Genomic DNA, 26,393 nt, shown 5'->3' on the forward strand with positions numbered 1-26,393 from the left:
TGCATTCAATAAGCAAAAGTAAATCATCTCATGCGTCCGTACATCGTCGAATATTATCACTAATACATCCCGAATAGTGTCATACATATAACATCACTAGTACAACTAAAACCCTAGCACACGACGGGTATCGGCGCGGGCGGTGGACACCAACAGAGAAGGAACCATCACGGGATCATAGCTCCAGTGAGATCCCTGGAGAACCTGCCAGGTATTGGAGAACCTGTGCTCCAACGCAAACAAGTAGCGACGGATGTGTGCGTCCTCCTCACTGACATGGTGACACACCACCTCCGCGGAGTCCTCGAGCCTCTGGACCATCACTGGCCCACGCGACCGCCACCAAAGAAGGTTCGGGTCAACGACAGGCTGGCTCCTCGCCAACCTGCGCCCCCCGATAGGTAGCGCCTCCCAGTACCACCCCGGCGGAGCCCAGTCCCAGACATGGCCCATCTGGTCAAGCAGGTGTCGTCCTCCGCCGACTGGATGACAAGGATGCGGGATAGGCATCGTCCACGTCGATGCGGGAAAATTGCTTTAACTAAAAAAATAACAACAAGTTCTTACTAACTAGTTCTATTAATTCAACTAGTTCTTACTAAAAAGAAACTTACTATAAATAAAAATATTCTAGTACCTAATTAGTACCTAGTTCTTACTAACTAGTTCTTACTAACTAGTTCCAACTATAAAGTGAAATAAGTGGTCAAATTTTACTTGTTTTATGATTCATCTTAGAAATTTGATTCGTTTCCACCCTTACATGAACCCTAACTCATTTGAGCCGGATCCGCATCCGATTCGTTTCCACCCTAACTAATTTGATGGAGGTAGAAACCCTAGGCAGAGGTAGGGGAGAGGGAGGAGTAGGCGTGCTCACCTCGGGTGCCTGCGACGAGGGAGGGGCAGGCGGCGTCGAGGTCGTGGTTGGGACTCCGGGGCGGCGTTGAGGTCAGGGGGCGGGGGCGGCGTTGAGGTCGGGGTCGGGGGCGGCGTCCCGGCGGCGTTGAGGTCGGGGGCGGGGCCAGCCACTACAACAGGACCGCCACTATAGCAATGCTTTTTTCCGTATCTAGAAGTTCGTATATGCGTTGTTTGTGTATTTACCAACGGTTTGGGATGCGTTGTCTTATCTAGTGTTGATAGTGCGTAGTGCAACGCTTATACCGGCGTTGGTAAAAGGTACCGTTGCAAAAATGCAACACATAAAACAGACTTGTGCAACAGTTTTATACGTTGGTGATTAATGTACGGTAATCAAAATCCCATTGCTTGGCAACAAAAATTTTACAACGGTTCAAGTGTTGTACATATATAATGTGAATTATATTATTATTTATATATATATATATATATTGCCAGCAATTAAATTAATGCTCCACATAATTGGTGATAGATGTGTATTTCAAGTGAAGAAAAAGCAAGAGAATATTACTCACATATAATGAAGAAATCATATATTTGATAAAATTGTGGGTTACAATATTGGATATTACAAGAGGAACATCATCAGAATGTGATGCATAATCTAAATATTTTCTACACATCGAAAGTTCAACCGAAAGCATCCATCAACATCCCTACAACTTATCTAAAACTTAACCGAGGAACATCACCCATCACCCAAAATGAACATCCCTACAACTTAACAAACAATAAAAGCATCCATCATCATCATCATCATCATCATCATCATGGACAGGAGCATCATCATCTTCACACACCCATATAATCATCCATTTATTTCTTGCATCTACAAACAAAAAAATCAAAATGAACTGTTAACACACAGTGCATTGACATGATGCAAGTAGTTGTAGAGACAGAATATTAGTCATTGTATATGCTGATATATCTCTCTATGCAAACTCGATCCAGAAATTCATCTACACAAGCTGAGTACTATTTACTTTCTCTAGGAAATCACACTAGTAATTTGTTGAATTCTATATCCATTGCACACTGCATAAAAATAACAAATATTACTGCCGGTGTAACCATGAATGAATTGCAAAAGCTTAGCATATGAATATCGGATTTGTGATTTAATCCCTATCGTCGTACAATAGAATTGACAATTATATCGTTCATCGACAATGCAAAGACCAACCGCAGAATTTTCTTCAAACATTGAAAAAAGGCTAGTAAGGTCATTCTACTATTCATACTACTCATGAACCCATGCACAGTCTAACATTTTGTGTTACACATTGTTAGCTGGGAATAACTACTATGGTGATCTAAAATAGTTAGCTTCAATATGACATCAATAGTTAGCTTCAACGGAAGCCTTGTACAATGCACACTTATTCTCATGACGGTGGCCTTGGTCTGGTATGGTTAGGAGAAGACACCAAAAAGGATTGGTGGGAAATTTCTTAGATTTACAAGCCATACGCAAGAAGATTCGTATGTCTTTAGAATTTGCAATATATTAGGCCTAAGATTTAAAGCATCGATATGATCATAGAAAATAAAAGTATGCTTGATGGCACATATATTTTCACATCCATCGACAAAAGCTATGAAGAAACTTACCTTATCAGATCAAATATGAGCAAAATTGGTAATTCTCAAGTTCATCCTCTCCTCTACTTGCATGCCACATACCTAACTGGTACACGTGGTAATTAGCTCAAGTAAACATTTGTTTTCTTTTAAACTGAAAACAAACATAATTTGTGTGCTGCAAATACAATAGAATATGTTTTTTGTGATGCATAGTGACATAAATATTATAAATGGCACAAATAATGATGAGTAAATATTTTGTGGGCAACGAACAAAAGTGAGAGTTGAATCTCTGGACCCAAAAAAGGATGGTTGCAAATGGATAGTGTGTATACTGTTCTAGCTTTCTAGGAACATCTTATTGGGCAAAACCAGCAAATTTATATTGAAATTGCTAAAAGAGTAACTAATTTATCATGGAATGGCTACAGGAATACCTTAATTTTAGAGGGACAATTTGTAGGCGCTTGTTTCCTTGGAGTGTATTTCATGAGTACATAGTACTGAAAAATAGTAGTACATCACAGGTTAATCCTTTTATCTAGTTTGTTCTTTCCCTTCCCGCATGGAATTTGCAAAACAAAACTGTTTGGTATTTCCATCATTCATACATACAATAGGCAGAATAGAACATGTTCCTGACATTTAATGCGGAATAGTACCCCAAAAATACGTCTATAGGAGCACCGTGTCCTGAACTCGCCATGAAAAGGCAAACTTCTAATATTAAAATATTTCTCATGATTTTTTTAAGATGATACATCGAGATACCATGTTACCACGATGAGAGTCAAAAGATAATACAATTACGCTTTATCTGGTCTGAAAGTGCATATGAATATAGAATATAATTTGTATTGTCCACCATACTGAGATAACAATACATCAACTCCCAACTGTAACAGAAGAACCTATATTGTTTTTGGAAAGTAAGGGAAAGCATCTAACTTACCGCCAAATAGTGGTTGAAATATTCATCATTTGGTACTAAAAACACCTTGCTGATGATATAGTCTGGCATAATAATCATATCTGACTAACATAACTCAAAGATCAACTTTTATTTTAGAAAGGAAAAGAAGCACCAATCTGCAAAATATAAACAAATAACTAATATTAATAAGCAAATTAAATAATTCTGCTCAGTTTCAAAGCCATATACATACTCTGGTTGTAGCAAGTGCACTGCAAGCCATGCAGACTAAGTTAAGACGTACAATAGTAAAAGTCTTATATATAGTGCATGATAGTCAACTTGATTTACAATCTCTGATATGTTTGTAGTTAATATATGCTAGTTAAATTAATTGCTGCAGTTTGTTGTTGCTCAAGCATATCAATTTGCATAGTATAGAGAGGCCCGATCATTACCTTGCATGTAATATTAATAAGTGGACGAATCACTATTGAGATTGGGTGCTACTTTGCGAGCTTAATCGTGCGTTAATGAACAGTTGAACAGATTGGGTGCTACCTTGCTGATCTTCTTGCCTTTACAAAGAAAAAATAGATGTAGTCATACCTAGAATGAGATCTGTGGCAGCAGTATCCATCCAGTCCTATTAGTAAGCGTGCTCAGGTCCTGCCCTGCTTACCTCTCTGACTCGTCATGCCAATTCGGACGGCGTTTACATGCATAGTACTATGGAGGTGGATAGTCAATTTGGCAAAGTATATTTGTGAGGCAGGTATTTTGGGCGTGGCCCGCTGGTTACATCGGCAGCAGCTGCGAATTGGATGACGGCAAGGACGGATCGCGCGCTAAGAACATGCGCTGTTGGTACATGAGATTGGCTTGGGTTTGGGGGAAAACTTGGTGGGCAGGCCTGATACTGCACATGGCCGTACCTTAGATTCGTCGTTGGTTGTAGGAGTGCCATGACGAGGGGCGGCGCGCCGGTATGCAGGGCAGCAGGGGAGTGGTGACGAGCGACGACGCGCCCGGATGGAGGATCGCAGGGTTGTGGCGAGGTGCGGCGCGCCAGGACGGAGGATCGCAGTGGAGTGGTGAGCGGCGGCGCATCAGGATGCAGGTAGGTCGCAGCCGTGCAAAGGAGTTGGTCGCAGGGGAGCGGTGACGAGGGGCGGCGGCCGGCATGGGAGGCTCGAGAGGAATAGGCGCCGCTGTGGGGACAACGAATGACCTAATCGTGAAAGCTAACTTGGGCTGGGCTGGGTTAGTGCATTTGGGCTTTACTTAGTTGTGGCCGGTTGCAATCTAGTACGTGGGTCACGAGCTACAAGTCTACAACGCATATCCTACAATGGTTATATATGCGTATCTACTGTGAATTTTACAACATATAATCAAAATGTTGTACACTATGTGTTGCTTTATAAGGGGTATCCTTGTAGTGGGCATTGAATCTGGGGTCGGGGCGGCGTGGGGAGAGCGCGCGGCGGCCGAGGGGCGACGGCGGCGGCGAGAGTGGAGTTGATTTGGGGGATGAAGTGGCTGTGGGGAAGGACGAACCGCGTGGTTAAGTCAGAAGTACCAGTAGCGCGTTCCAGAAAGGGCGCTGCTGCTATGTTAGCTACCGCGCGTTCTGGAATACACGCTGCAGCTATAGCGATTAGCAGTAGCGCTGGGCCATTATACGCGCTACTGCTAGGTTGGGCTAGCCATGTGCGTCCAGTTCAAACGTAGTAGCAGCGCTTTTCGCTAGTACGCGCTACTGCTAAAGTCATAGCAGTAGCGCAGTTTATTTACACGCACTGCTACTAAGTAGCAGCAGCGCTTGATTTTGTACAGCGCTACTGGTAAAATTCTGTGTATAGGCTTTTCCCTAGTAGTGGCTCCTGAGGCCATCCCCAAGAAGAAGAAGCAGCTACTCCTCCCGGGGCCTCAGGAGGGCAGCGTCTCCAGCGGCACCACCTCAGGACCTGCACCCACAGTTGGGGCGCCTCCCTCCCTCGCATAGGAAGGCGCGCCCGGCGCCCTTCTCGGGCAAGGCTCGGGGGCTCTCTTCTGGAGGGCCTCAGGCCTAGCCAACATCACGAAGGAGGAGCTCAGGCACCATGTGGAGGTGTGCTTCGCCACACTTTTCCCTGAGGAGGGCACTGGGCAAGGAGAGCCCGGTGCTTAGGAGTTTATCGTTAAGGCGACCCAAGGGCTTCAAGAGGCAAGGGCCATGCGTGGTGACCGCTAACCACCACCTGGCGTAGCCCCCCGTCCTGGCGAGGACGGTGGGCTGTGTGTCTGCGTCGACATTCGAGGGCTCAATAGGGCCGCATCTCGGGAGCGCTTCTGGCCTTCGCACGTTGGTCGGTGCGTGGGTCCACCTCAGACCTACTTTCGCATGACATTTGGCTTGCCGAACGCGGCCGTCACCTTCCAGCGCCACCTGTGGAGCATCCTGGTGGCTCACGAGGCTAGGTATCATGCTGTCCTGGTGGAGATGGCGACGGTCCTCAAGGAACCACCCGAGCCCCAGGAACCTGCTGAGGCTCAGGGCCCTGGCGGCTCGTGAGGAATGACTCTTCGGCACGCATCATCGGCTACTCTAACACCACTCAAGCGGCGTTATCAGGTGAATCCTTTTCAGCTCCTTCAGTCGGAGGCGCCCCTCGGGCTGCATTATCCCCAAGTCGCACAGGTCTGTCCCTATGGCGTGTATCCTTTTGCATTTCTAGCTTACCCTACTGGGGGCGCCCCTCGGGCTGCATCATCCCCAGGCCGCTCGGGTCCGTCCCAGTGGCAGGCATTGTTCTTGCATCTATCCGAGCTAACTTGCCTCTTTCCTGAGTCATTTCATGATTATCACGTGCTCACCTATTATCCATCGCGGCCACCCGCGTTGCCCATCGGCCCCATGCTCATCCCGCTATAAGGGGTACCCATGCTGGCACGACGCTTGTGCTCGGGTCTGTCCCTGCAACGGTGAAAAATCTGAGCGGTCGAGCTCTGGTTCACAGCACGCCCCATGCATGTCACCTCACCTTCTGTCAGGACCCCGATTCTAAGTCACATCGATCTAGCCGGTAACACCTCATATCACTTTGCGGCCTCACGCACGGTATTCCCACGGGTGTCGCCTTACCATGGCCCGGGACCGTTTGCGCCTTTTGGCTCACGTATATGATAGTGTCGCTAGCATCCAAATAACAGAGAACCCGGGCCGACATGACTAGTCGTGAACCCAAAGTGGCACTAACTTACGGGGACAGGCATACATGAATCAACATCGAGCATGTCGGTCAGCAGCATGCGAATCTGGGCTGTAGCACTGGGCTAACAGGACTCCGGGAACCCGGGCTGTAGCAGGCTAGGCAGGACTCCGGATGTCGCCGCGTGACATTTCCCCAAAGGGACAGACACATGAACGAAGTGTTCTGGAGCAGTAGTGCTTTGCTAGCAGGACTCCGGTGAACCGGGCTGTAGCGGACAACTATGGCTCATGGAAGCACAACACTACATTTCCCCATAAGAGAGGCTACCAAGGATAAACAACTAGGATGTCGGATCACACACATACCAAGCATTTCAATCATACACGCAATATGCTCGATATGTGTAAATACAACATGGCATCACAACATAACTCTACGACTCAACTATTTATTCATTAGGCTCCGAGGACCGAGATATTACAAACATGGGTCTCATGACCCAGCATTCAGAGCATACAAGTCAAAGCACATGCGGAAGCTTAACTTGTCTGAGTACATACTACTACAGATGAAGAAGGCTCAAAAGCCTGACTATCTACAAGACCCTCCCAAGGGTACAAGATCGTAGCTGAGGTAACAAGCTAAACGTCGAAGTCCACACAGAACTACTAGCGAGACTGAGGTCTCTCTGCAAAACATAGAATAGGCAAACGTGAGTACAAATGTACACAGCAAGACTTACATCAGAACTAACTACATATGCATCGGTATCAACAAAGAGGTGGTGGAGTTTAACTGCAGCAAGCCAGCTTTGACTCGGTGGCTATCCTGAACTACGACTACAAGTAACTCTTTTGAGGTGGCGCACACGAGTCCACATATTCACCATATCAATACTCCACTATGGATCCACTCCCGCCTCCCTGCGAGAACGCCATCGATAGCACTCACACTTATCTTGTGCATTTTAGAGTATCCACTTTCACTTGTCTATGAACTATGCAAGGGGTCCAAGTTTCCATATCCGAGGAATCCGGCTATTCGAATAGATAATGATAACCCTACAGGGGTGTACTTCTTCACACACGCTCTCGCCACTTACCACCATGTACACGTCGTGTATCTCGGCAACCTTCAAGCGGAAGCCTGGTGAGGGAGTTGGCCATGACCTGACTAATCACACAAGTCTCTCGTCCAGGTTTATCGCCTATTCGGGTTCCATCCGCAAGGAGATCAGGCCGGGGTGTCGCTTACGGCCCCAAACGATGTGTACAGGGTTCCCACGCCCACCATCCGGGTGCCACTTGGTACACCGGGCCAATATGCCTAGTCTGTCCCAAGCTCACCTGTACTGGGTGCCACTTGGTAGACTACTAACACTACCTACAAACACCAGAAACTAGTTGCAACTCCTGGATAGAGATCGAGTTGATCAATAAGTCGAGAGGGGTCGAGTTATCGGAACCCAATGTGTGGTAGTAACTGTTCATGGATCACAAACACATAACTCAGTTCCTGAGGATGGCTGCAATGAGACAACCCACCATGTACTCCTACATGGCCTCTCACCACTACCTTTACCAAAATGTGTTAACACACTTAGCTCTCAACAGTAGGACGTGTTCACCACATTCCAATTCATCCCCGATGAATCAGACCTGACTCAACTCTAAGTAGTAGCAGGCATGACAAACAAGCATGAATGAGTAGGCACATCAGGGCTCAAACAACTCCTACTCATGCTAGTGGGTTTCATCTATTTACTGTGGCAATGACAGGTCATGCAGAGGAAAAGGGTTCAACTACCGCAGCATGTAACAGTTGAATCGTTGTTGTCCTAATGCAGTAAAAGAGAGCAGGAGCGAGGGAGTGGGATTGTGTCGGAATGAACAAGGGGTTTTGCTTGTCTGACACTTCTGAAGAGGAACACACTTCATCGGCGTCATCGTTCTCGTCATCGGTACACGTCTACCAAGAGGGGACAAACACCGGCAACTGAGAAAGAACACAATCAATGCAATGCCACAATATGATGCATGATCATGACATGGCAATATGCTGTGATTTGAGCTAATGCATCTAGCTATGATTTAAATGAAGTTGGTTTGAATACATAATTCAAATTCCAACTCCATATATGATTATTTAAATGCCCTTTATTTGTTTTGTCCAAAATAGAGAACAATCATTGTTCAAACATGCATGAAAATGGTACAGATGGATTCCTTGAATTTTTTTGATAAATTTTCATATATAATTTATTTCATTTGGAGCTATAGATAATTTTCTATGAATTTTAGAAGTTTAGAGCATTTTCTGCAATTTCCTGAATTAAGTTTAATCCAGAAAAGACTTATTTCGTCAGCATTAGGTCATGCTGACCTCAGCAGGTCAACAACGCCTAACCAGAGTCAAACCTGACAGTGGGACCCATGTGTCATCGACTCAGTATCAGTTAGTGACACAAACAGGCGGGTCCGGTCAACGGGCACGTCAGCACGTCAACTCTGACTTGTGGGGCCACTGTTATTAGTTAAATATAATCAGAAACTAAACTATTGTTAATTAAGGGCGTGGGCCCGGTGTCAGTGGGTGTGGGCTCAATTAGTGGTGCCATTAGCCGCTAATGACGCCCACGTCGGATGCGCCGGCGGTTAGACGACTGCGACGACCCAGAGCGGCAGTGGTTCACCGGAGTGGCGCTAGGGGCAGCGGCTAGGTGCGCTGAGGGCACCAGGAGGTAGCTCATGCTCGCGCGCATCTAGTGGAGGCAGTGAGAGGGTGCGAGGTGGTCTGTAGCAGCGGCAGCGGCGAGCTGGGCGGCGGCCGGAGCTCGGGTGTCGACGGAATCGACAACCCGGCGCGCGGGAGGACCAGCGATTTGCACCTACATGTTCTACGAGAGCTCATGAACCCAACGGAGGCACGCACGGGACCATTTGGTCACCGGAGCCTCGTCGGCGACGAGCTCGTGCGGCGGCGGCATATGGGACTCGCGGTCATCGGCGTTGCAGCGAGAAATCGACCATGGGGAGAGGGTGAGATGACGGCGGGGCTCACAGGGAGTCGGATGGGCGGCTCGTTTGGCTCGAGGAAGTGTCGGAGCGAGTGGGTGGCGAAGGGGATCTCCGACAGACCGAGGTTGAAGAAGATGGCGGGGACGGCGATTCGGGGCTTCCCCGGTAGCTTGGCTCGGCGTGGATGAAGAAGACGATGATGCGGAGCTCAAGGTCTCATCGACAGGGCGAGGGGTGGCCGGTGGCCGCGGTGGTGGCGAGCGGCGTCGACGGCGGCACTCAGTGGCGTTGCGGAAGCGAGCAGAGGAGGGAGAGGGAGTACTAGGAGAGAGGGGGAGGTGCAAGGGGTCAAGGGGACTGCGTGGCGCCCTCGGGTGCCTCCAGCGGCGAGCAGTTATGCAGGAGGTGGCCGGCGCGTGCCGGCGCGCGGTGGGCACACGCCCTCGCGTCCTTCTTTCAAGAGGAGGACGATGACTGGCAGAGGCCAGCTGGGCTGGGCTGGCTTGTTGGGCCGCAGGTAAGGCCAGGTAAGTGCTCTGCCTTTTCTATTTTCTGTTTGTTTCTGTTTTCCATTTTTTTGAAGTTTGTTTTGAGTTTGGTTTTCAAACAAACCAATTTCTATGCTTCTGAAAATTATTATGTGGACTTAGGAAACTAGTTCAGAGCCACATGGAAATTTTCAAAATTATTGGGCTTATATCTATTTTATAGTAAATATAAACCCAAATCAAATAGCGAGTGATTTAATTCAAAGGACCAAGAATAATTATTTTTGTGATTCCAAAAATATTGGTTTGAGTTATAGCTCTTGCCAATATTTTCAGAGGTTAGCAGGAACATTTTGTTTGGCTCATTTGAAATATTTTAATGTTGATCATTTTTAAAAGATTTCTGAGGCTTGGGAATTCCCTCAATTCAATTTACTTGAATTTAAGATGATGCATGGATGCATATGCAATGACAAGCAAAGGCCAAAGCTAGGGCTGTGACACCTTCTTATGGAACGGCCAGTGGCAGACCGGAGGGCGTGGCTGCAGCCAGTATTCCTCCTTCACGCTAACCTGCAGGAATCCCCGGAGGCTGATGGCAGAGGGCACCACGGGCTCCTTTTTTCACACAATTCACTTGCGCGTTAAAGGGGGCTCCTGAGAATCCCGACTCGGGAACTCTCACTGGCTCTCCAGCCCACACCCCCTGGCCTTGACCATGGCATCGCGACTCGCATACCGACAGCGGCTCAGCTCGCTTGAGGGCCAGGACCCGAGGACGTAGAGCACATAGAAGGACATGAAAGGAGGGGAAGACTCACGCGAGCTCGACCGAGTTGACGCACAAAGTTGGCGCGGTACTAGGAATCGACTTTGGACCGCAAAGATAAGTCTCACACCTGGACCAGCCACGTGGTACGGCAACACCAACTTCCTTTCCTACCTTCAGGTAGTTCTTTGCATGCTAAAGGGGACCTCTTGAACATTGCGCCTTAGGAGCTCTTACTGGACCTCGGGCCGCTCACCTCCGGGCCTTGACCACGGCATCGCGACCTGGCATACCAGCGACGATTGTAGCCTGCCTTGGGACCGACACCTGTTGGCGTAGAGCACTAGGCTACCGCGAGGATGGAAAGGGGGGGACTGAGCCGAAGGAAGACACGTAGTCATAGATCTTCATAATAAGGAAAATAATGACAAAAGACACTAGAAACCCTTTACACGCCCCCATGGGGTGCATCTCGACTACTTGCATGGAACAAAGAAGAAGGTTTCTAGGAGCCCTATCTACAGGTGTCACCACCAACGCATCATCAATAGTGGGCCATGGGGGGCCGACGCCAACCCCATCCAGATCAACGGTGCTGGCGGATGGACGCCGTTGCTGCACTCCAGGCATGGCGCGAGCTCGGGGGCACGTAGCTGTCGTCGCTCGTCTCCGGAGTCTCGACAGGCTCGGGAGAGTCGCAGGACCACCAGGAGCCACCGCTGCTACTGGAGGAGCTGGCGGCAGGTCCAAGGGCGGGTTGAGCGCCTGCCGCCGCACCATCCGGGCGGCCCCCTCCAGGACAGCACTCCAGGAGATTGCTCTCCTTGTCGAAGACCTTGAAGAAAAGCATTGAGGCATCATTGTACTTGAAATGAATGGCGAGCGCCCCCTCCGGACGGCAGACACTGGCGACCTAACCCCATCCACAGGTCATGAAAACCTTGCCGGGGGAGACCACCTCAACATCCACCCCCGCCGTCGGGGTGTTGCACCCAGCGAGCTGCAGCCATAGCTCCTACGCCCCCCTCGGCGGCATCTCTTCGCTGAAGAACAACTAGAACCAGATCCACGTGCTATGTGGCATCACCGCCCACACCACGAGTTCTCATGAGGAGCCCTCGACATGGGTTCACGGGGAGGCGGCGCGCACCGCCACTGCACACCCCGGCGGCCGCGGCGTGGGGGCGTCGGTCCCTGCTACCTCCTCCGAAGCCCTCTGCCAGGGCGTAAAAAGGCAGTGGATAGCCGGGGGAGGCCGTTTGGCCAAGGCCTCATCACCTCCGGCCACTCAACAGCATCGCGCGAGCGAGCCAGCCTCTTCTTCGATGGGAGAGGGCCAAAATCTTCGCTGGGGGCTTTCCCCTTCTCAGCGACGGAGAACCTCCGTATCGGTGCCATGGGTGACACGGCGTAGCAGCGAAGCAGGGAGGAAGAAGAAGAAGCAGGAGGAGTGGAGGAAGAGATGGGTGATGGGGGCTCTGCCCCTTCCCATTTATAGCCAGGAGGAGGCCAACCGCCGGCCTCCACAATCTAAGGTAATAATGACCTTTTTCTGCATGCAACAGGGACTCATCAAGTCGGGCAGTTGCCGAGGCAGCGTGGGGAAGCGGTGACACCCATGTCCCATCAATCGCCACGCATCAATCAAGGCCATAGGTTGTTAGGGCCCGCGGCGCTCCACAAATGACCGTTAGCTTCACCGTGAAGCCAAGCACGAGCGCACCCTGGGCTTGGGGGCTACTGTCGGAGTCCTGGGAATGGGGGTACCCGGACTTGCCTGCCTGCGGCCCAGGGCGTGGCTCCACCAGTGGCCTGGTACAGCCCATCTTCATCAAGCAACACTCAAGACCCTCCCGATGAGCCAAGCCTCACGAGGAGGATGACACAAGACCTCCTCAGGGGCAACCTCATTAAGCAGGCTCGCGAGGAGCGGAGAGATCAAGGCGAGGGGAACCTCGTGAGGTTTTCGTGACGTAAGCCATGACGACCAAGGCTAGGCGGGCGCTAGTGGCCATAGAGTGCTGCCAGTTTCCTCTTTGGTTCTAAAGAGGCAGGCGCAGGAGAGGAGTCCCGAGGCGTCAGGAAATGGTTTCCATATCGGTGCAACGAGACCAAGACCAGCAGAGCCTTTGGCAGGCGAGGACCACCTTTGTCAGGATAACTTGTACTCATTGTCCCCCTTTAAATTGGCCGTTGTGGGATCCCTTCCCACCTAATATTTGGGGAGAGGACCTAGGCCTCTATAAATAGGGCTAGCCACCACCGTAGTCAGGGATCGGCTCATCCAGAGGGATCATTCAGATCAGCCCCAACCACACAAGCTCATCGAGCTCAAGAACACCTCTCCTCTAGAGGCTGTTCTTCCCTTGTACTTGTTCATCCCCAGCCTACAAGGCAATCCACCACGCTACACTGGAGTAGGTTATTACACCGGAGCGGTGGCCCGAACTAGTATAAACTCTTGTGTCCTTTGTTCATTGGGTTCAGCGATCTAGGCTTTGAGATTGTTACGAGAGCGTGAGCTAGGGGGAGAGAGATCTTCGTGCGCACCCCAGTGTTCAAACCTCAAGGGTTTTCCGGAACCCATAATCCGACAGCATTGACACTACCATTGTCATAGTGGTCGAGCCAAACCCGTCTTTGCATCTTCGACACAAACATAAAACCTCTCTTATGTTATTTTCTTTCATGTCCTACACAGCCAACCACAACCACCTGTCCACCATCGTTCCACTGACCCTCGTGACCTGCACAGTAATAATAAACAAATTGATTATAAAAATGCGTGCATGCATCAAAGTCATACAAAAATTTGGCATGACCCTCCCTAAAAATAGGACATATAGAGTTTGCCCGGAATTCGCCGAAACGGAAATAAATCGACATTTCGGCAAAACATAGGAAACTCACAAGCACAATTCGGCGTCAACTAAAGCCACACACACAATTTCCATCATATCGCCCGATTATGTCATATCGCACACACATACACATATTTCCATTCTTGCAAAAGCATAAATTTTTAACCACCTATCTCGAGATCGAGCACGGCGTGAGATGATGATCTAGTAGGGAGAACAAAAGTGGACAAATGTAACGCCCAATATGTGACTATACTCCACACGTGTTGAGGCATGACTTGGGGCATAAGCGCATATTGGTATGGCCACAAGAGTGGGTGTATCTTTCGCATCTCATGTACTGAATAGATAGAATAAGAGCTTTGGCTTACAATCGCCACAATGTCACACAAATATCATCAAGTAATACAATCATTCAAGATGAACACAGAGTCCGACTACAGATGAAATCAAATCAACAAAAGACAACCACCCAAGCTAAGTCCCATGATCGATCATACTGGGCACCACTACTGATCGGCATCACTTGCATTAGACTCATCGATACCTGCAACTGTGTTTTGTAGTATTCTATGAGCCACGGGGACTCAGCAATCATATCACCCACGGTATCAAGACTAACAAAGCTTAAGTGGGTATGGCATGGTTAAGTGGTGTAGTTGTAGCAAGTCTTAAGCATTTTTATGGTGAGTAACTTAAGAATACAAGAATAAGATGAGAAGCTAGGCAAACGGTCGTGATCTAGTAATGATCAAGAAGTGATCATGAACTACTGACATTCAATAACCCCACCGTGTTCTCTTCTCGAACCTCGTCGAAAAGAGACCATCACGGTTAAGCATGCGGATTGTGTGTTTTAATGAGATTAGTTTCAAGTTCACTACAACCGGATATTAAAAACTCCAATATGCCACATAACCATGGGCACGACTCTCGAAAGTTTAAACCCTGTAGGGGTGTCCCAATTTAGCCCATGACAAGCTCACGATCCGCGGAGACAATCCTCCATTTCGAGGTGCCGACACCCTATCGGAGCCGCGCATATCTCTTCTCAGGCCATGACTGCGAAGGCAGGAAGGATCTGGTTCAAGACAAACCTGCTGATGTGTAACACCCACGATGCGGCTATATCTCCCACATGTTGGAGCACGACTTAGAGGCATAACCGCATAGTAGGCATGTCGCAAGAGGGGTAATCTTTACACATTCCATGTACTGAATAAGAAAGGGATATAGAGTTGGCTTACAATCGCCACTTCACACAATACATAAATATAGCATTACATCATCCAGAATACAATCAAGGTCCGACTACGGAACCAAAATAAAGAAAGACCACCCCAAATGCTAGATCCCCGATCGCCCCAATTGGGCTCCACTAGTGATCAATAGGAAACGAAACAACACAACGAACATGATTTTCATCGAGCTCCTCCTTGAGCTCAGTTGCATCACCTGCACTAGTATCATCGGCACCTGCAACTGTTTGGAAGTATCTGTGAGTCACGGGGACTTAGCAATCTCACACCCTCGCGATCAAGACTATTTAAGCTTAAAGGTAGGACAGGGTAGTGAGGTGGAGCTGCAGCAAGCACTAGCATATATGGTGGCTAGCTTACGCAAATGAGAGCAAGAAGAGAAGCAAAGCATGGTCGAGAAGCTATAAAGATCAAGAAGTGATCCTAAAACTACTTACGTTCGAGCATAACACGAGAACCGTGTTCCCTTCCTGGACTCCGCCGGAAAGAGACCATCACGGCTACACACGTGGTTGATGCATTTTAATTAAGTTAAGTGTCAGGTTTTCTAGAACCGGATATTAAAAAATTCCCATCTGCCCATAACCGCGGGCACGGCTTTCGAAAGTTCAAAACCCTGTAGGGGTGTCCCAACTTAGCCCATCACAAGCTCTCACGGTCAACGAAGGATATTCTTTCCCCAGGAAGACCCGATCAGACTCAGAATTCCGGTTACAAGACATTTTGACAATGGTAAAACAAGGCCAGCAAAGCTGCCCGATGCGCTGACAAATCCCGATAGGAGTCACACGTATCTCGTTCTCAGGGCCCACTGGATGAGCGCTCCGTACAACTAAAACCATACCTCGAGTTTCCCCGAGACCGCGCTCCAAAGCACTCTAGTTTGGACCAACACTCAGAGGAGCACTGGTCCGGGGGTTTAAAGTAAAGATGACCCTTGAGTCTGCAGAACCCAAGGGAAAAAGGCTTAGGTGGCAAATGGTAAAACCAGGGTTGGGCCTTGCTGGAGGAGTTTTATTCAAAGCGAACTATCAAGGGGTTCCCATTATAACCCAACCGCGTAAGGAACGCAAAATCAAGGAACATAACACCGGTATAACGGAAACTAGGGCAGCAAGTGTGGAACAAAACACCAGGCATAAGGCCGAGCCTTCCACCCTTTACCAAGTAAATAGGTGCATTAAATAAATAAGATATAATAATGATATCCCAACAATAACCATGTTCCAACAAGGAACAAACTCCATGTTCATCTGCAACTATCAAGGGGTTCCCATTATAACCCAACCGCGTAAGGAACGCAAAATCCGGGAACATAACACCGATATGACGGAAACTAGGGCGGCAAGAGTGGAACAAATCACTAGGCGAGAGGCCGAGCCTTCCACCCTTTACCAAGTATATAGATGCATTAAGATAACATAGCAATATAATGATATCCCAACAAGTAAATAAAAGATGTTCCAACAAGGAACGGCCTCCAATCTTCACTTGCAACTAGCAACGCTATAAGAGGGGCTGAGCAAAGCGGTAACATAGCCAAACAACGGTTTGCTAGGCAAGGTGATTTAGAGGCTGGACATGGAAATATGGGAGGCATGTTATAGCAAGTGGTAGGTATCGCGGCATTAGCAATAGAGCGAGCAACTAGCAAGCATAGATAGAAGTGATTTTGAGGGTATGGTCATCTTGCCTGCAAACTTCTGCGAGCTGACGAAAGCTTGATCCTCGTAAGCGTACTCAACGGGTACCTCGAACACGAACTCGTCTCTCGGCTCTACCCAAAGCAAGAACACAAGCAAAGGAAACAACAATAAACCACGATGCAATGCGCAAGCAACATGATGCAAAATATGCCATGGTATGCGGGATGTGATAAGCAATGCATATGCATGCTCCGGAAGGAAAATATTGAAAAAGGCATCAACTTGGCAAACCAAGTGCGCCGTTGGAAGGATGAGTTGATTTCGATCGAAATTGATATAAAGATCACCAGAATCGGATGCACGGTTTGCAAATGCAACAAGAAACTAAGCTACTGCACTCCAACATAGCAACAAAACACATGGGAGTGATCTTCTCAAGAAGTTGTTCAGTGGCACGAAGAAGTTTGGATCTAGGGTTTCACCCGAAAATTGGACGGGGAAGACCTTTATATAGGTAGAGGGTGTTTGGAGTGTCCAAATGAGGTGCGGTTTTGAGGATGGAGGGGGTTTGGATGGGTTATTGGGCCACTTTGGAGGGGTGTTGGGCTTAAACACACACGAGGCCTTTATGATTACCCAGTTAACCGTTGGAGTATCAAACGGACTCCCAATGGCACGAAACTTGACAGGCGGTCTACCGGCGGTCTACCAGTGGTGTACCAAGGCCGCTTGGAAAATCTCGGTCCATTCCGAGAAAGTTTAACACCCGCTCATGAAAAGAGACAAAAGGGGGCGCCGGAGGGCGTAGGAGTGTCGGATTGCAAAACGGACAACGGGGAAAATGCTCGGATGCATGAGACGAACATGTATGCAAATGTGATGCACATGATGACGTGATGTGAAATCCATGACAAAAATAAAATGCAAAACAAAGACAAAACCCAACCACGAAGGAAAAACATATCGCATCTCTGGAAAAGGCAAGAGTCGGAGTTACAAATATGGAAAGTTGTATCCGGGGTGTTACATGACGCACTACCAAAGCGTTGACGCCAGCGACGCCACTCAAAATCACTTCGGGAAAAGGACAACAATACTGGCACCAGAGACAATAATACTCCGGAGTTCGCCAAAGACCCCGAAGCCCTCATCGAGTTGACATCCAAACAGGATGATTGGGAGGAGGGGCAAGTTAACCCTGACGATCCGGTCGTGAACGAGGACTCGGAGGATAGTAACTATCTACCGGTCTCCGAGGATGATGCGAGCCTCGGCCACGAAGACTTCATCATGCCAGAGGAACCCCACGAGCAGGATTGCTTTAAGCGCCAGCTAATCGCCACTATGAGAACCCCAAGAAGCAGCAACGGCTCCAAGCTGAATAGGATACACTCAGCGATAGATGGACCAAGGTCCTAGCTGCCGAAGAATATGGCCTCCAACGCCCAACAAAGAGTTATCTAAAGCATCGACTACTACCACAATTTGACGACGAGGCCCTCGAGCCAATACCGTCATGGCTGATGAACCAGACCAGCCACCACGTGGCGAGATAAAGCAACTACCTATGCCGAACACCATCCCACACCACCTCACTGTAGAGGCACATAGAAAGCGGCTCCAGGATACACCTACGACCTATGACAGGACCTGGAAAATAGAGCAGGCCAAGCTAGATCGATCTATGCTTCAAGGGGGCGTGCCCAGTGCGAGAAGACAGCCATCAGGCCTGGTGCGATAGGCACAACCTCACCCGGGCCGAAAACCGCATACTGACGTCATCAAAACTCCGTCGTGACATTGCCCGATACGGAGGCGCCGCACACCCCTTATGTGTCACCGATGAGGTAATGCAGCACCAGTCCCCACAAGGGTTTAAACCCATAAATATCAAATCATATGATGGCACGACGAATCCCGCAGTATGGACTGAAGATTTCCTTCTCTATATCCACATGGCTCACTATGTCGATCTCCATGCCATCAAATATCTGCCCTTAAAACTGAAAGGGCAAGCGCGACACTGGTTAAACAACCTCCCAGAGAACTCCATTGGTAGTTGGGTAGATTTGGAAGATGCCTTTAGAGACAACTTCCAAGGTATGTATGTACGACCTCCGGACGCCGAGGACATTACTCATATAGTCCAGCAACAAGGAGAGTCAACCCAAAAACTCTGGACTAGGTTCTTAATTAAAAAGATTCAAATTGTCGATTGTCCGGACGCCAAAGCCCTTGCGCCCATTAAACACAGCGTCCATGACGAATGGATCGCCCGACACCTCGGCCAAGAACAACCGAAGTCCATAGAAGCAAAAGCACCAGTGACCCTGGCTCCTCTGAAGCCAGAGATGGCAATGCTAGGCCAAGATGCAACAAAGACAAGCGTCGAAGCAACAATGAAGATACTGAAGACACGGTGATCAACGCTGGATTTAGTGGCTCTAAACCCGGTCAGCGGAAGAAGCCATTCAAAGGAAATAAAGATGGTCCATCCACTTTGGACAAAATACTCGATCAGTCTTGCGAGATTCATGGCACACCTGACAAGCCTGCCAATCATACATACAGAAATTGTTGGGTCTTGAAACAGGCCGGTGAGCTAAACACAAAACATAAGGGGAAGGAGCCGCCTAGCGAGGAGGACGATGAGCCTCGTCCACCGAACACAGGGGGAAAATCCCCCCCCCCAGGTTAAAACAGTGAATATAATCTAAGTCACTCATATCCCTAAGCGGGAGCGCAAGTGCGCACTAATGGATGTCTATGCCATAGAGCCAGTCGCCACAAAATTTAACCCATGGTCGGCCTGTCCGATCACTTTTGATTGCAGGGACCATCCAAACATTATCCGTCATGGAGATTCAACAACATTGGTCCTCGATCCAATCATTGACGGATTCCATCTCACATGAGTCCTCATGGACGGCGGCAGCAGTATTAACCTGCTTTATCAGGACACTGTCCATAAAATGGGTATCGATCTGTTAAGGATCAAGCCTAGCATGGAGGCCTGCTGCACAGTGTAAATAACGCTAGAAGTAGTCTTTGGCTCACCGGATAATTTCCGAAGCGAAGATTTGATCTTTGACATCTCCCCTTCCGTAGTGGTTATCATGCACTGATTGGACGAACCGCTTTCACCCGCTTCAATGCAGTCCCGCACTATGCCTATCTAGAGCTCAAGATGCCCACACCATGCGGTGTTATAATAGTAAATGGAAATATGGAGCGCTCCCTCCGTACTGAGGAGCATACCACGGCTCTCGCAGCTGAGGTACAGGGTGGCCTTATAAAGACAAATATTTCATCGGCCATCAAGCCCCCGGACACTGTCAAATGAGTCCGGTCTACCCTGCAGAACGACAGTTCAGTTCATCCAGAGCTAGACTAACAATTTGGTCTCCGTCAAAAACCCCCACCTAATCACGGCATACGTACCGCGCATGCATAACTACACACTAAAAACACCATGGGCAAGGATGGATGCACACAAAGGACAAGGTCCCCAATACGGCCCGGCCCTATTCGGACCTTAAACTTCTTCCTCTCCTTTTTTCTCTTTTCTCTCTTATTTCAGGTTCTTTAACACCTAGATCACTCTACAGTGGTAAAAGGGCCCTTTCCCAGGCCCCTTCTATATGTATGATCGTTGATCCTCTCACAGGATCCTTCACCAAGGTGAAAAGCGGCGCAGACGTGCGGCAGGGTGTCCAAAGGATCTTTAAGACCACCTATTTTTAGGACGTGTATACAACTTTCCCTTGCTCACCAATTCTTGCCATGTAAAATAGCCTTGATTCTTATGGCATTCTCTATAAAAGCACGTTTTGACGTATCAATCGAACTATAGTGGGAACAGTTTTGTCCAACCCTGTTCGGTATTGGCTTATTTCATAATTTGTATTCCCTCATCACGTCAGATTGACATAAATTGCTAGGGGCTCTATTAGACCACATATATTTTTCAAAAACAAAAAAGTCCGAACAGTTTTATAGTACACTTCGGCGTCCGGAATACTACATTATATGGATCCGCTCCGAATCATGTCTTTGGTTAATAGTTGGGTTGCCCGGCTCCTGTGGTTACCACCATACTTTCCGCTTGTTCGGCTAAGGTAGTAAAGGGGGGAGTACTGTGATTGTGTTTCTAGTTTGTCCAGTCAAACACCTCACAAGAGAAAGCCGAAAACTGATTGTGATGATATAGCGAGAGCTGGTCAGCTATTCGGTGACTTATTGAATCTTTTGCAATTTTCTTGCCGTATTGTATGAAGGACTGGCCTCCACCCAGTCATGCGCCTAAGGCATCCAAGCTCGGATAGCCGCACATGCACTAGGGGCTAGCTCACAGTCACATTGTCAAACTCCTATGGCTAAGTGAGTGTAACACCCCGGATGTAATTTACCTTATATGTATCCCATCTCTTGCCGTTTCCGGCGCTAAGTTATTTTATTTCCTCGGGTTTGGGTTTTTTTCTTCGTGTGTTGTTGCCTTTGTCATGCATCTCATATCATGTCATCATGTTCATTGCATTTTCATACGTGTCCGTCTCATGCATCCGAGCATTTTCCCCGTTGTCCATTTTGCATTCCGGCGCTACTATCTCCTCTAGTGCCCCTTTCTACCTATTTTCGTGTGTGCGGGTTAAACATTTCCGGATTGGACCGGGACTTGCCAAGCAGCCTTGATTTACTACCAGTAGACTGCCTGTCAAGTTTCGTGCCATTTGGACTTCGTTTGATACTCCAACGGTTAACCGAGGGACCGAGAAGGCCTCATTTGTGTTGCAGCCCAACACCCTTCCAATTTGGCCCAAAACCCACCTAAACCCTCTCCATCATCCAGAGCGTTCGATCACGATCGCGTGGCCGAAAACCGCACTCCATTTGGAGCTTCCTAGCGCCCTCTATGCCTATATATATATAGATCCTCTCCCGAAAATCCTGGGTCTCTTCTTTCCCTCAACCTAAAATTCCTCGCGCCGCCGCTGGACATGTCCGCCTCCGCGCCGGACACCGCCCCGAGCCAGTGAGCAGCCGCCACGTGGAAACCGCCGGCCGCCCCCGCGCGAGGCCCGCCGAGCCCGTCGCCGGCCCCCGAGGGCCCGAGCTCGCACCGCCCATCTCCTCCTCGCGCCGCCCACGCCCCGTCTTCCTCCTCGCGTCTGGCCGCCGCCCGCCGCCGCAGGACACCACGACCTCGCCGGAGCACTCGCCGGCCACCTCGCCCTCACCACCTCGTCGGCGCCTACCTCGCCGCCCGGCGTCCTCGACCTCGCCGCCGCGCGTCCCGGTCCGGATCCGGACGGATCCGGCCTCCTCTAGTCGTCCCCGCGCCCTTGCCACCTCACCGGAGCGAGGAACCTCGCCGGAGACCTCGAGATCCCGCCGCTGCTACAGTACCCGCTACAGTAAACCCTAGATCTGGGTTGACTTTCTCCCCCTCTCTCAGATTTATTTTGCAATCTTTGGCATGCCATAACTCCGCATCCGTAGCTCCGATTTGCGCGTGTAGCATATCAAAATGTTCGTCTCAGAGAGGACATCATTTCATCAAATTGCATCATTTTCATTTGAGCTCATCTTGATGCCCGAAATGCTGTTGGAAGAGGGCTATGTGATATATTTGCCAGATCTGTTTTATCAAATAGCTATTTGTCATTTTTGCCATGATTAATGTGTGCATGATATGCTCCTGAGCTCTACATGAGTTTTGTTATATGCCATGCCATCTTTACATTGGTGCTTACCATGTATTTTTGTGATATGTGTGGTGACTAGCACAAGTTTGCAAAGTAGTGCAATCAGTAATGCTGATTTCAGGGACTCAGAATTTCACTAAGTCCTTGATCTGATTTTGTCAATATGCCATATGTTCATGTTGTCTCCTAGTGATCCGTGCTTATTTTGAGGATGATCGGTAAGGATGATTTGTTAACATTGTGGTGCTCTATCCATCCATGTCTTTGTTTGCATTTATGGAGTACCCTAGCTTGAGTCAATCGAGCTCTACTTTTGCTATTTCGTGAATCCTGGCAGATTGTTGTCTTGTTAGACATTTTGCCGAGGATGTTGCTATTGATCCGTGCATGCTATGTTGTTGTTCTTGCCATGTATTGCTTCTATGATATGTATTCTTGACGGGTGTATGCTTAGTTTGTCATGCCATGCTCTGTAGTGAGTGCTTCAAGCTCGTAAACATGCCTACTCGTTAACAGATTTGCATGCTCCAGTTTTTCTCCAAGTCTGAGATCTGTTTATGTTTTTGCCATGTTCACATGCTTGCAATTGTATTTTCTGTTCCCTTTTGGCTCAAGGTCACCAAGGGACTTTTGTTAAGTGCTTTGAGTAGCTTCTTGTCATGCCTTGCTTTGCCATGTTAAGTTCCCGTAGCATGTAGTTTTCATGCTCTAAAGTTTGCTACCTGATGTTAAATTCCAGACTGTGTTAATTTCACTAAGTCTGAAACCTGTTATCTTTTGCATTTTTGCCATGCTTGTTTGAATCTGTTATTGGATAAATTAGCCGTAGCCCAGTGTTCATCTTTTGTCAGGCATCATGAGTGGATCCCTGCCATGTATTTTGTTGTCATGTTTGACTGCTGTAGCATATTTATCTTGATGCATTTAGATGGCTACTTGCTGATTATCGCATACCGGTGCCATATTTGTTTTGCTTGCCATTTCCAAACCGTGCATCCGATTCCGGTGATCTTTATATCGATTTCAACCAAAATAACCTCACCTTTCAAGTGGCACTCTTGTATTTCCAAGTTGAGTCCAGGTTCAATCATTCCTTGTCAAATCTTGCATATGCATCACATATCGCATCCTGCATAGCATACCATGTTTGCATCATGTTGTTCGAGCATTGCACTTGGTTGATTGTGTTCCTTTTGCTTGTTTGTCTTGTTTGGGTAGAGCTGGGAGACGAGTTCACTAACGAGGAGCCCGTTGAGTTTGCTTACGAGGATCAAGTCAACTCTGACAACTTTGCAGGCAAGATGATCATACCCTCGAAATCACTTCTATCTTTGCTTGCTAGATGCTCGCTCTTTTGCTATGCCTATGCTACGATGCCAACCACTTGCTTATCATGCCTCCCAAATTGCCATGTCAAACCTCTAACCCTCCATGTCCTAGCAAACCATTGATTGGCCAAGTTACCGCTTTGCTCAGCCCCTCTTATAGCGTTGCTAGTTGCAGATGAAGATTGGAGATCGTTCCTCGTTGGAACATTGTTTATTGTTGGGATATCACCATATTATCTTGTTATATTACTGCATCTATATACTTGGTAAAGGGTGGAAGGCTCGGCCTTTTTCCTAGTGTTTGGTTCCACTCTTGCCGCCCTAGTTTCCGTCATATCGGTGTTATGTTCCCGGATTTTGCGTTCCTTACGCGGTTGGGTTATAATGGGAACCCCTTGACAGTTCACCTTGAATAAAACTCCTCCAGCAATGCCCAACCTTGGTTTTACCCTTTGCCACCTAGCCTCTTTTCCCCTTGGGTTTCCAGAGCCCAAGGGTCATCTTTATTTAAACCCCCTTGGGCCAGTGCTCCTCTGAGTGTTGGTCCGACCGAATAGACTGCGGGGCCACCTCGGGGCAACTTGAGGGTTGGTTTTACTCGTAGGATGTCTCATCTGAGTGTGCCCTGAGAACCAGATATGTGCAGCTCCTATCGGGATTTGTCGGCACATTCGAGCGGTGTTGCTGGACTTGTTTTACCATTGTCGAGGATGTCTAGTAGAACCGGGATGCCGAGTCTGATCGGAATGTCTCGGGAGAAGGAATATCCTTCGTTGACCGTGAGAGCTTGTGATGAGCTAAGTTGGGAATCCCCTGCAGGGATTCGAACTTTCGAAAGCCGTGCCCGCGGTTATGGGCAGATGGGAATTTGTTAATGTCCGGTTGTAGATAACATGAAACTTAACTTAATTAAAATGAATCAACCGCGTGTGTAACCGTGATGGTCTCTTCTCGGTGGAGTCCAAGAAGTGAACAAGGTGTTGGAGTAATGTTTGACGTAGGTTGTTCTAGGATCACTTCTTGATCATAGTTCTTCGTTCGTGCTTTGCCTTCTCTTCTCGCTCTCTTTTGCGAACAGGTTGGCCACCATATATTCTAGTCGCTTGCTGCAGCTCCACATATTACCTTGCCTTACCTATAAGCTTAAGTAGTCTTGATCGCGAGAGTGCAAGATTGCTGAGTCCCCGTGACTCACAGATTACTTCCAAACCAGATGCAGGGACCGATGATACCGCTCCAGACGATGCGCTTGAGCTCAAGTGGGAGTTTGATGAAGACTCTCGTCGTTACTATGTGTCTTTCCCAGATGATCAGTAGTGGTGCCCAGTTGGGGCGATCGGGGACCATGTCGCTTGTTGGGGTTGATCGTTTATTTTGGTACCGTAGTCGGACCATGAGTGTATTGGATGATTGTAATGTTATTCATGTATTTGTGTGACGTGGTGAGTGTAAGCCAACTATGTACTTTTTCCCCTATTATCTATTTACATGGGTTGTTGTGAAGATTACGTTACTTGTGACATTGCTTTCAATGCGGTTATGCCTCTAAGTCATACTTCGACACGTAGGAGATATAGCCGCATCGAGGGTGTTACAGTGAGAGTGATAAAGCAGCATAGTTTGATTGCCTGGTTCTGTACGCAGACACCTCCTTCACGGACCAAGACGTTGGGTCAAGAGTGATCATGTGTTATTCTTAACACCTCCGTAGTATCTACGTGGAGGCTGAAGCCGACGACTGGCAAAATTTCAGATATAAAAACGGTCGCACAAGAGGAAAATAATTTTAGATAAAGGCACAAATATATTACAAAAGCTTTGGTTCGTAAAAACAAAGTCTGGACAGCCCGGATACATTCATTCAAACATGACATCTTTCGAGCATTGATCCTCTATTAAATGGGTACCCTCCAGGATGTCTTCGAAATATCGCTCCGGCTTGCAATGGTCCTTGCCTTCGGGTGGGCCCTCTACTGCCATGACGACAGCCTACATCTTCACCTAGTGCATCTTGACACAGGCAAAGTCCATCCATGCACACTCTATGCACGCCGATCGCTTCACAGCTTCAACTAGGGGCAGGGTGTCACAGATTCGCTTCACCAAGTAGAAGTATCTGCTAGGAATGGGTCCGGCTGGACACAGCCACACTATGATGTCCTTCATGGCCAAACGGGACATCATATGCAGCTCTGCCAGCTACATCATCTGGTTGTTCAGCAGCATTGGCCTTTCCGGCGCCAGGTACCATGAGTAGAAGAGCTTCTCCATGGTGTTTCCCTCCTGGGCATGGAAGAATTGCGTGGCATCGGCCGCACTCCTTGGAAGATCTGCAAAGGCCTTTGGAGAACTCCATAGTTGAATAAGCAAGGCATATCTCTGACCACCAAATATACTCTGCAGAAGAAAGGGCTTACCATCCACTATCTGGTCGTCCTACTTGATTTCCTCATGAGTCACTCCGGACTTGGTCTATGCCTCCTTGGCCTCCTGAAGAGCCGTTGTGAGATTGACCGCTTGGGTTTTATTGTTCTCCTCCAAGGCCTCGCACTTGCTGGTGGAATCATTGAGCTCCTGCTCCACTTCGGCCACCGGCGCCTCATACTTGCGGCGGGTGACCTGCTCGGCCTCCAAATCCGCAGCCACTTTGTCAGCGGCCTCGTGGCTCACATGCGCCTGCTCCTTGGCTTGGATGAGGG

At 48.4% G+C, this 26,393-nt stretch overlaps 1 long non-coding RNA gene across 5 annotated transcripts; it reads right to left on the minus strand.

The window, feature by feature from the left end:
• Positions 1 to 1,442: 1,442 nt before the first annotated feature.
• Positions 1,443 to 4,683, minus strand: LOC125551450. Of its 5 annotated transcripts, XR_007302656.1 has the most exons (5): positions 3,883 to 4,682; positions 3,464 to 3,600; positions 2,949 to 3,014; positions 2,539 to 2,614; positions 1,443 to 1,753 (listed from the first exon to the last, which is right to left on the minus strand). It is a non-coding gene; the product is annotated as an uncharacterized LOC125551450 (long non-coding RNA). The 5 variants fall into 5 exon arrangements; XR_007302653.1 differs by having other exon boundaries at positions 2,539 to 2,610; positions 3,464 to 4,683; XR_007302652.1 differs by having other exon boundaries at positions 3,464 to 4,682.
• Positions 4,684 to 26,393: the final 21,710 nt, after the last annotated feature.

Source organism: Triticum urartu, chromosome 4 (genome assembly GCF_003073215.2).
Source record: "Triticum urartu cultivar G1812 chromosome 4, Tu2.1, whole genome shotgun sequence".
Lineage (NCBI taxonomy): Eukaryota > Viridiplantae > Streptophyta > Magnoliopsida > Poales > Poaceae > Triticum > Triticum urartu.